The sequence below is a fragment of the Solea senegalensis genome, unplaced genomic scaffold (assembly GCF_019176455.1).
Source record: "Solea senegalensis isolate Sse05_10M unplaced genomic scaffold, IFAPA_SoseM_1 scf7180000016367, whole genome shotgun sequence".
NCBI classification, from domain to species: domain Eukaryota; kingdom Metazoa; phylum Chordata; class Actinopteri; order Pleuronectiformes; family Soleidae; genus Solea; species Solea senegalensis.
Window position 1 is genome coordinate 25001 of NW_025321746.1, and position 11870 is coordinate 36870.

Consider the following 11870-nt stretch of genomic DNA (forward strand, 5'->3'; position numbering starts at 1 on the left):
GAAAAGCATTTAAAAACAGACCTGATTAAGAACTGCATTGACAGAAATTTGCATTTTAATTGCAGTGCAGTGTGGATGTTTGCATCTTCAGGGCTTTGCAATAATAAAACCTTTGGACTCAATTAAATGAACATGGTTTTGTAACACAGCTAAGAAAAAGGATAAATCACAAGTATTTACATTTTTCTGTGAGTGCGCCGCACACTGTAACTTCACTGATTTAATTTTGTTGTGCAGTGTCAGTCACAGCGCCATCACTGGCCACTCAGAGCAGGTGCTACAGTCAATCTGCTCCTCTTCCTTAAAGGCAGAGACAGACTTTAAACTAAACTTGGCTGCACACTGTCACTGTCACTGTCTCACTGACATGTTTTTACTCACATCTGTGACAAACAGGCCTAAAACTATCCTATTACTCTGCCATGGTTTTCCCAGCACACAGGAGTTGTCGACCCACTGCTGCCTCCATCACTGTGTTCCTTCTTTCAGATTTACTTCAGTGACACAAAGTGACCACACGAGGCAGCAGAGGACCAGTGGCTAAAATCACTGATTTTCTCTCTGGACTTTGGTGTGGGAGAGTGAGTGGTTTACAAACTCCAGCACACAGTCAGTACCTAAACCAATCCAATTCAATCCAACTTTATTTGTTAAGCACTTTAAACAAACCACAATGGACCAAAGTGCTGTACAGAATAAATAAAAGGCATAATGAGTAAAAGGTTCAAAATTAAATTAAAATGAAATTTAAATCATAAAAACACAATCAAAAATAGCAGCCATACAATAAAAAACAATAAACTCTATTCAAATTAAAATAAGTAAAATAAATAGAAACCAACATCAGTTTCAGAATGTTGACATCTCTACTGACAGAACAGTAGTAGTTGTAGCTCCCATGAAGCCACTTAGATTTTTCCCTCACCTCTAACCTTGTTGCTGTCATATACCATCAGCACAACCCTCGTAGATTCACTGCTACAGTCGTCTTATTTATTACAAGGTCAGTTGAGAGGAAGAAAAGCATTAACCTTCAGCTTCAGTCAATGCTTTTCACATTTCATTCAATACAAAGAACACAATTCAAATTCCAGCTAATCTGCAAAAGGAAGAGATGATTTCATGAACTATAAAGTAGGTGGTGTTTATTTTTCAGTTGAGGTGTTTAAAAGACATGTGAGACAAAACAGTCCTCACCTCCACTGCGGCCACACTTTGGACAGCATTCTCCGGCTGGCGTGAACGGGCTCTCGCCCTCCGAACAGCTGGGAGGGGGGCAGGGACGAGCGCCGCAGGACACACTCCCGCGGGAGCAGACGCACAGTGAACATGGCGAGGGACTCCACTGGCTGTCATGCTGAGGTAGGCAGACAGATGGTAAGACACCAAAGAACAAACACAAGAAGAAACAGGTGGTGAGGAAGACGGCAGGATGAGGAGAGCTTCACGGTTCACGGTGGACGAGACACATTTGTAAGTCTGAGCCTGAGTGACAGACGAGAGGAGACTCCAACAGCAAAGTCAAGTTAGCGGCCTGCAGAGTCAGAGTGGCTCTCAGCAGCAGGTGGCGCTCAAAGTGCATGCAGCTTGATCCACAGTGAGTGTTAATAGCTGATAATAAGAGCTTCAGGGAAACGATTGACAGAAATGGATTGATGGGACGTGTTCTTCCACATGAACGTCTCAGGGGTCTTCATTAGCGTTAGATGTGTCTTTTACATCCATTTGCAAAAAAAGCTTTCAGTCTAAATGAGATATCAGCGAGATGTCGTTGTTGCCTACAGTCAAACTCAGAGCGCTTAGTGTGCATTAAAAACTCTGATTCACTGTGTGGAATGTCTCATTACTCTGGCTTTTACTGTTCAGTGGTCAACATTTAGACCTAAAACACTGATCCTTCACTTTGAACGTGGCTGAAGTGCATTGTGGGTAAAAAGACATTCTGTAAATATTCCAGCATAAGCACAAACCAATCAAATGACATCTATGCTGAAAGAGTGCAACAGACAAGGCCATTGTGCCTGTTGAAAAAGGTCAAATCCAATAAAATCTCTGGTCTCTCGTCACCACTTACATATCTATGACTTTAGTTGCTGATTCATCACAGACATTTATTCCTGATTTATTCCTGTAGTTGTAGACTCCACTTTCTAACTAAACCTTTCCATAAATGTTTATGTCATACTACAGGTGGAAGGTCATCGTCAACAGATCTTAAGATAATAATAATAACAACAACAATACATATTATTCATGGGCACCTTTCAGAGACACAATAATGAAAAATTCCAACACTAAAAGAGCTGCGTGCTCTGGAGTCTGGAGGATTTCATCGGTCTTTGGGAACAAACACATCGTGTCGTGTGAGTGGAGAACAACCAGAGGCAGAAACACAGAAATAGACACAGGCATGTGTCACGCGTGCACTGTCAACATCTACATGACTGAACGCAGCAGCTACAAACACGCCTTGCACATGTGCTACCACTGTCATGTGACCACAATACCGGTCACACTGACTGCAGCTGTGTGTGTTCAGGAGTAATGATATCTCTCGTTTCCACCGGGGTTAAACAACAAAGAAAATCCTAAAGTACGCTCCGGGAAGCGCTCCGTTTCCCACTGAATCTGGATCACAGCGCAGTATCAAGAGTAAAAGTGTCTTCTTTTAGCCATAAACAACATCCCCAGAACATTTCATTATAATTACATTTTGCGTTTCGCTCTGTAAACAGACAGATAAATATCGCCTTGGTAGAGGTGCAAATACTCAAAATAAAAAAATACACCAATAAAATATTGTTATGGTGGAAGGAGGAAGAGCAGCAGCATCAGCAGCAGCATCAGCAGCAGCAGCATCAGCAGCAACGCTTGGCAGCAGCAGCATCAGCAGCAGCAGCATCAGCAGCATCAGCAGCAGCATCAGCGGCATCAGCAGCAGCATCAGCAGCATCGCTTGGCAGCAGCAGCAGCAGCAGCAGCGTGGCTGGCATCAGCAGCAGCATCGGCGGCATCAAACGGCAGCATCAGCGGCAGCATCAGCAGCAGCAGCAGCAGCAGCATCAGCGGCATCAGCCAGCGGCATGTGGCAGCATCAGCAGCAGCAGCAGCAGCAGCAGCAGCAGCAGCAGCATCAGCTCCACCAGAAAAACCCTCCAAAAAGCCACGACTCCTCCCTCAAACTGGCCGCCAGCTGGGTTCCAGCTCTGTGAGAGCTGCTTCCGTGGCGTCTACAAACCCTGCCAAGAAAAGGCATTACTTCTCTTGGGACATGCATTTGTCCTAAAATGTATCCGGCTCATTAAGTCTGGAGGACACTTTCGACAGGCAAAGAACAGACAGTGATTGTGCTTTGTGAGGAAGTGAAGTGAGAGCGAGGGAGACGCGAAAATTCTATTCAAGGGTTTCCGGAACTTAAAAGTCAAGTACCGGACTTGTCAACTTCCAGCAAAGCCTTTCCATTTAACAAGCAAAGTCATGACAGATGAGAAAACCACAGAAAGGCGTGGTGACATTTAACAAAGACGATGAGCCAAGGCGTGCTGTCAATTTTGAGCATGAATGGGTGTTTGGACGAGGCTCAGGTCAGAGCACCAAACTACCACTCAATTCAATAGATCTCTCTCTCTCTCTTTAGAGCAGTGCTTCCCAAATGTTGTACATGTGAACTGTATAGATTACAAATTACCGTGACCCAAATCACAATATAGAGCAAATTTGAGCCGACTAATTCAAATCTGTAACACCTGACACACCTGACAAGAGAAGTTTGATAAATGAAATACTTTTCAATGTCATGTGTTATGCTGCGTTCACACTGGATGGGGGTTTACATACAAAGTCAATGCACAGACGTGAGCAGCCCATGAATACAAAAACAAAAAGGTCAGAGCGTGGAAGTCGACGACGCCGGTGGTTCAGGGTTGGACCGGTGAGCTGATGATGCAGTGATCAGGCAGTTATTACAAAAACAAATACATCAATAGCACAATGACTTTCTTTCAATTTGTTAAGTTAAGGCACCGTCTTAACAAATTTCTGTGGAATTTCATTACAATTCTGTTCCTTTGCTCATTTTAAATGTTTACACTGTTATTCTGATTTCTGTAGTATTTAAAGGAGAGGCTGACTGATCAGCGTGAGCATCACTTCCACTTACTGCATAGATGAGTCCTTCATACTGACAGGAATCCTGGGAGGAGGAGACACATTCTGGACAGCACTTGTTGGCTGGGATCCTTAAATGTTCACCCTTAAGAAAGAACACACACACACACACACACACATGAATACCCCTGAGGGAATAATAAAGAAGTGAGTGTGTTTCTCTCCAAACAGCATGGATACAAAACTGGCAGATTACTGTCTTTTAACAGTTGTTTCTATGGAAATTGAGCAGTGTGTGACACAATGGAACCAACAATCATGAATATGTGAAGACTGAGAGGCGAACACAGCAGCAGCAGCAGCAGCAGCAGCAGCAGCAGCAGCAGCAGCAGCAGCAGCAGCAGCAGCAGCAGCAGCAGGCAGAGGCATTACAATGCAGACACGTTTCCTACAGGAACAGATTGAGGTCGAATGCGAGGCAGGAAGAAAATCGGAAACGTGGAAACAAAAATTAGTGGATACAGGTGATATTCAGAGGGAGGAATATCTTTATGTGTGAGGGAGAGAAAACAAACCCAGAACAGTTTTACTGTTTTACTGAATGTCCTGTGTCAACTGATAAAGAGAACAAAAGAGAAAACCTGAATAGAAACACAATGAAACAACAGCAAACGACAAACGACACGTTCACATGCAATTAAATGTATTAATCATGAGTAGGTGGAAAAATAAAGTGAGCAGAGTCACAGGAAGAGGCCTGACATGAATAAACCAAGGAGTTTATCTTGTACTTTCAGCTCATCATTAATCAAACCAACACAAAAAACAACAACTTTAAAACAGGGGGAAAAGATCCTCCAGCCAGAAACAGTAATAACACACTGACGCTCATATCCTCATCATTTGTCCTGAATATTTCATCTTCACATGTTTCAGTACCTCTGCTCTCTCAACTACGGTGCCTGGGAGGTGACATATGCTGTATACAGTATGTATATATATACTTTCATCAGACTGAGCAGCAGAATTGCATCATCAACAAAGCAAATGTGCAATATCTTTCCTGTAATACACACTACGGTGGTTTTAAATGGCTCCATACTTCATTATTAGTCTCCTGTACATTATACTACAACACCTAGTTGGTAAAACATACTTTCAGTATTCAGTAGGTGCTGTAGTATCATTTACAGAAGATACATGAAGTCTACAGGAATTTTAAGTACATGATACACGGTATTATGGCGATCATATTAAGTAATACTATGAATACAAATTGTAAGAAAGTATGAACAAGTGTGTTGTATGCATTGTACTATCAATAATGTACTGCACTATAATCTAGAGGAGACTAATGAAGGGTGTTGCCATTTTAGAGACACTACACTGTATCATGGTGATGATATGAGCCACTGACAAAGCAAATGTTCAATATCTTCACCATAAAATGTAGTGTCTCTAAAATGGCACTTCAACATCATTCTTTATTTATATTTTTTCAGAATATTAGTTCATATTATCACATAACACAGTGTAGCTATAAAATCATTGAAGACCTATTTTGCAACACTTTTTTTAGAAAGAAAACATCATTTTTTATTTATATTTTTTCAGAATATCAGTTCATATTATCACATAACAAATTGTCAAATTTGTCTGTGTTGCAATTTGTAGACGGTCCCTGTCTGTAGCTGACGGTTTACTTCACTTTGGTAGGGAAAACCCACCACTTCACAACAATAACAACAACATATAAACAAATAACATGCATGATATTAATGCATGACCACGATACTGTCACTTCCTGGGTTTGTTTTTTAATACAGAATGAGAGTGGTGTGTTTGTCTTCTCATTGTTGTGTTGTTGTTTTTAAATCTCTTTTTAAGTCGTTATCATATTCTATTATCATGTGTTTTATATTCTGCATACTCTGCAGTTCCTTTAAAAAGAGCTACATAAATAAAGATGGATTGGATTGTAATATTTACAGCACGATACCTTCACTGTGAAGAAGAAGTTAAACATCTCATATGCATTGAAATAATGTCCTATTTTAAGCGACAAATATATTAGCGGCTGTTTGCTGAGCCACTGGTCTGAGGCAGAGTATGGAACATTACAGAAATATTAAGATAAATAAAATAAAGAAAGAAAACAGAGAGGCTGATGAGGTGAGGAACAAGAGCTGGTAGATAAAGGCAGTAGATTTCAAAGAAAAGCCCTTGAGCAGGAACACACAGATGATGAAAAACTCTGAGGGTCTTTAATCACAGTGTAAAGGTGACAAGGACTCACTTTTTTAAGAGCACTTATAATGGAGGGTCACACTGCTGTACACGACTGTGATGATGGCGAGTTTTTAATTAACATTCTAGATGACTTGAATTTATTAGACACTCAGTGTTGAACATGATGCCGTGTCTGCACGTTTAAAGTCATATTTAAGGTTGTGTTCACACCTAATAATACGCTTCGTTGGTCTGCACATGATGGAAATTTGATACGTGGCTTAATTTTTTAAGTTAACATTTTTTTTAAGAAGTAAACAAATGTTGCACAAGACTTCTGGTTTAGCATTTTCTGTCAGTAGTTGTGTATAGAGCTTAGGCCTGCAACTAACCATCATTTTCAATATTGATGAATCTGTCCATCATTTTCAATATTGATGAATCTGTCCATCATTTTCAATATTGATGAATCTGTCCATCCTTTTCAATATTGATGAATCTGTCCATCATTTTCAATATTGATGAATCTGTCCATCCTTTTCAATATTGATGAATCATCCATCATTTTTCAATATTGATGAATCTGTCCATCATTTTCAATATTGATGAATCTGTCCATTATTTTCAATGTTGATGAATCTGTCCATCGTTTCAATATTGATGAATCCATCCATCATTTTCAATATTGATGAATCTGTCCATCATTTCAATATTGATGAATCTGTCCATCATTTTCAATATTGATGAATCTGTCCATCATTTCAATATTGATGAATCTGTCCATCATTTTCAATATTGATGAATCTGTCCATTATTTTCAATATTGATTCTGTCCATCATTTTCATATGATTAATCTGTCCATCATTTTTCAATATTGATTAATCTGTCCATCATTTTCAATATTGATGAATCTGTCATTATTTTCAATATTGATGAATCTCTGTCCATCATTTTTCAATGATACTTATCTGTCCATTATTTATTGATAATCAATCCATCATTTTCAATATTGATTAATCTGTCCATTACAATATTGATGAATCTATCCATCATTTCAATATTGATTAATCTGTCCATTATCAATGATCGATCATCATTTTCAATATTGATGAATCTGTCACATTATTTTCAATATTGGTAGTCCCATCATTTTCAATATTGATGAATCTGTCCATTATTTTCAATATTGATGAATCTTCCATTATTTTCAATATTGATGAATCTGTCCATCATTTTCAATATTGATGACACATCCATCATTTTCAATATTGATAATCTGTCCATCATTTTCAATATTGATTAATCTGTCCATCATTTTCAATATTGATTAATCTGTCCATTATTTTCAATATTGATGATCTAATCCATTATTTTCAATATTGATGAATCAGTCCATTATTTTCAATATTGATGAATCTGTCCATTATTTTCAATATTGATGAATCCGTCCATTATTTTCAATATTGACTAATCCGTCCATTATTTTCAATATTGATTAATCCGTCCATTATTTTCTCCATAAGATAAGTTGTTCAGTATGTCTGTTCATTTGACTTTGTTAAAAATAACCCTAGAGAAGATCATCCAGTACCAGAGAAGTGTCCGCGCTATGAAACGCCGGTAAAACCTTGGGCAGCTGCAGGTAAAACCACAGCTATGATTTAGTGTCGTTAGTATCTGACATCAGTGAGGAATGATAACAATGCGGACCAGGGTTTGATTTAACTGCACTAAATAGGCTGGTGTAAACACACACAAGATGAAGCATGAGGGGAGGAGTGAGCAAACAGACGGTGTAGGAAAATAAAACCAGTTTTGCACATATGTCCATGGGAATTGAAATGAGCCAAACAGGTAGACTGGAACTAACACTTGTCGTTTTGGCAAATTAAACACAGCAATCTGCAGACTGGACCACACAGAAGCCGAGCGACACAGACCAGGGCACAAAGACGAGACTTTAAATGGGCCATGGAAAAGATCCTCTGTTCAAGGTGAAACTAAAAGGAGGCTGGAAGAATAAGATATCACAAAAATAAGTATCTGAAATGTCTGAAAAGGGTCTGCATTCCTAACAGATGGAGCTCTTTGGTTTTTAAAGTACATTTCTGATTCTGTGTCGACAGTGGATGAAGCAGCAGCTCCTCTTATGTCACACTGAAACTACAGAATTAATCTGTTTGAATTCAAGAAAGCTTTTATCTGAGATTTAAGCTCTTCACCACTGAATATAGAAAACATGTATAAAACTTAAAAGGTTATGTAGGCTTTCATGAGTGTGGTTGTTTGAGGTACAAACACTTACCTCATAAAATCTATATCTTGGTCTCTTAAGAATATGATCACGTCTTTATCTCACTGTGAGACAGACTTCTCCAACAGGAGACTGACGTTTGTACACCACTCACTCTCCCACACCAAAGTCCACAGAGAAAATGAGGGATTTTAACGTCACAGCACACAGGAGTTGTTGATCCACTGCTGCCTCCATGCCTCAGATCAAATGTCTGATTTTGTCACTTCAGTGCTTGAAATGTTTGTTCAGATTTACCTCAGTGACACAAAGTGACCACATGAGGCAGCAGAGGACCAGCAGCTTCCGTGTCCCTGTGAGCTAAAATCACTCATTTTCTCTATGGACCATATTTACGTTTCTCACACATATACATGCTTTATTTAACATTAAAAAGCCAAATTACACCACATGTCATGTAAAATTAAAAGGTGACAACTTATGTAATATCTTTATCAGGTAAACTTGACCACGATTAAAATTAATCACAACTCATTTGGTGTTTTACAAACACCAGACGTGTATTTATAATAAAGGACACTAGGTTAAATCAATAGGAGAGGTTATGATACTATTATAATTTAATAATCAAATATTTACATATAACAGTGTAAGAAATCACTTAACTTACTCGAGTTTAACACTAGGCTACACCCAACTCAGATTTTTAAAGTTCTAAATTCAAACATTATAGTGCATTTGTATCAGAGACACTCGGTGGCCAGTTTATTAGGAACACCTAGCGAATGCTAATAGCACATTCAAAAAACCTGTCAGGTAGAGATTTGACTAACTTACTTTTCTCCCATTACAACAACAAGTTATAAAAGTGATTTATTAAAATAATAAGTTAGCTACTGAATGTGACTAGCATCAGAGTCAGCTTTCATGAACCTGAGTGTGAGGTTGCTAACAGCAAAGCTAACAGCAAAGCTAACAGCTCGTTACTCACCACTTTAGATAAGCTCGTTAGCTTCACTGCAAACTTTTCAACGTCGTCATTCCAAAATAAGAAACGCCTTTTCCCGCATTTTTCATCCACAAGACGACGTTTGTGGTAAAACTGAAACTAATCCAGCGTTTGATCGTGATTTTGACCGGAAGCCCGGGAAATCGTGACGCAGTTACAAACTGTCTTACCCTCTCTCTCTCTGTGTGTGTGTGTGTGTGTGTGTGTGTTACCCCCCTCTGATAGTCACACTGTGGTGTGCATATGTGTGTGTGTGTGTGTGTGTGTTACCCTCTGATAGTCACACTGTGGGTTAGTGTGTGTGTGTGTGTGTGTGTGTGTGTGTTACCTCTACACTGTGGGTTAGGACAGTGTGTGTGTGTGTGTGTGTGTGTGTGTGTGTGTTACCCTCTGATAGTCACACTGTGGGGTGTGTGTGTGTGTGTGTGTGTGTGTGTGCTGGCACAGTGTGTGTGTGTGTGTGTGTGTGTTCTGATAGTCACACTGTGGGTTAGGACAGTGTGTGTGTGTGTGTGTGTGTGTGTGTCTAGTCACCTGTGGGTTAGGACAGTGTGTGTGTGTGTGTGTGTGTGTTACCCCTGATAGTCACACTGTGTTGGACAGTGTGTGTGTGTGTGTGTGTGTGTGTGTGTGTGTTACCCTCTGATAGTCACACTGTGGGTTAGGACAGTGTGTGTGTGTGTGTGTGTGTGTGTGTTACCCTCTGATAGTCACACTGTGGGATTAGGACAGTGTGTGTGTGTGTGTGTGTGTCTAGTCAGTCACACAGTGTGTGTGTGTTACCCTCTGATAGTCACACTGTGGGTTAGGACAGTGTGTGTGTGTGTGTGTGTGTGTGTGTGTTACCCTCTGATAGTCACACTGTGGGTTAGGACAGTGTGTGTGTGTGCAGACGACCACGTCGCTGTAACAGTGACACTCCTGACAGGACTGAGGTTTCCATGACGAGTTATTCTGGAACAAAAGAACAAAAAACACACACACATGAAACACGAAACATTACAGAGCAGAAAAACTGTGATGAATACATGAATATGTTCTCATTCATTCATTCTGTTCCAGTGTGAGTCTCCAGATGAGCCAGGGCTGATTTTAAGACATTTGAGACATTTCTTCAGCTGAACTAGGACAAACGTCCAGTTTTAGTTCAGGACAATTACAAGCCCTCACTTTTAATTAAAGGTAACTCAATTGAACATCTGCGACATACTCGAGTAGATAATCTAGCACAGACAGTCAGAGGAAATCATTCATGTCAGCTGCCCTCAAACTCCACACTTCATCCCTCAGAGTGTCAACACACTGGAAATGGACTCATTCTATGAGCCCACTGTCATGATCCACCATTTATGCAATAACAAATACTTGTTACAACACTTCATGTGCAATATGTCTCTGCTGCTTATACAGCAGCAGCAGCAGTAACAGCAGCAGCAGTAACAGTAACAGTAACAGCAGCAGTAACAGTAACAGCAGCAGCAGCAAGTAACAGTAACAGCAGTAACAGCGGCAGCAGTAACAGCAGCAGTAACAGTAACAGTAGCAGTGATGTAACAGTAACGCAGCAGCAGCAACAGTAACAACAACGCAGCTGGTAGCAGTGACAGTAACAGCAGCAGCACAGCAGGTAACAGCAGCAGCACAGCAACAGTAACAGCAGCAGTAACAGTAACAGCAGCAGTAACAGCAGCAGCACAGTAACAGCAGCAGTAACAGCAGCAGTAACAGCAGCAGTAACAGTAACAGTAACAACAGCAGCAGCAGTAACAGCAAACAGTAACAGCAGCAGTAACAGCAGCAAAAACAGTAAAGCAGCAACAGCAGCAGCAGCAGCAGTAACAGTAACAGCAGCAGTAACAGCAGTAACAGCAGCAGCAGTAACAGTAACAGCAGCAGCAGCAGTAACAGCAGCGGCAGCAGTAACAGCGGCAGCAGCAGCAGCAACAGCAGCGAGTAACAGCAGCAGCAGTAACAGTAACAGCAGCAGTAACAGTAACAGCAGCAGTAACAGCAGCAGCAGTAACAGTAACAGTAACAGCAGCGCTTGTGGCAGCAGTAACGCAGCAGCAGCAGCAGCAGTAACGGCAGCAGTAACAGCAGCAGCAGCAGTAACGGCAGCAGTAACAGTAACAGCAGCAGTAACAGCAGCAGTAACAGCGCAGCAGTAACAGCAGCGTAACAGTAACAGCAGTAACTGCAGCAGCAGCAGTAACAGTAGCAGCAGTTAACAGCAGCAGCAGCAGTAACAGCAGCAGCAGCAGTAACAGTAA

The 11870-nt window shown here is 40.5% G+C and overlaps 1 protein-coding gene across 1 annotated transcript in view; it reads right to left on the bottom strand.

Annotated features, from left to right (window-relative positions):
• The window catches only part of LOC122763037 (extracellular matrix organizing protein FRAS1-like), a gene marked incomplete at its 3' end in the record, with an annotated part of 35254 nt that extends 24978 nt beyond the window's left edge, over nucleotides 1–10276 (bottom strand). The window contains exons 1-3 of the mRNA XM_044018153.1: nucleotides 10240–10276; nucleotides 4160–4252; nucleotides 1198–1357 (exon numbers count right to left, since the gene is read on the bottom strand). The remainder of the gene's footprint in view (nucleotides 1–1197; nucleotides 1358–4159; nucleotides 4253–10239) is intronic.
• Nucleotides 10277–11870: the final 1594 nt, after the last annotated feature.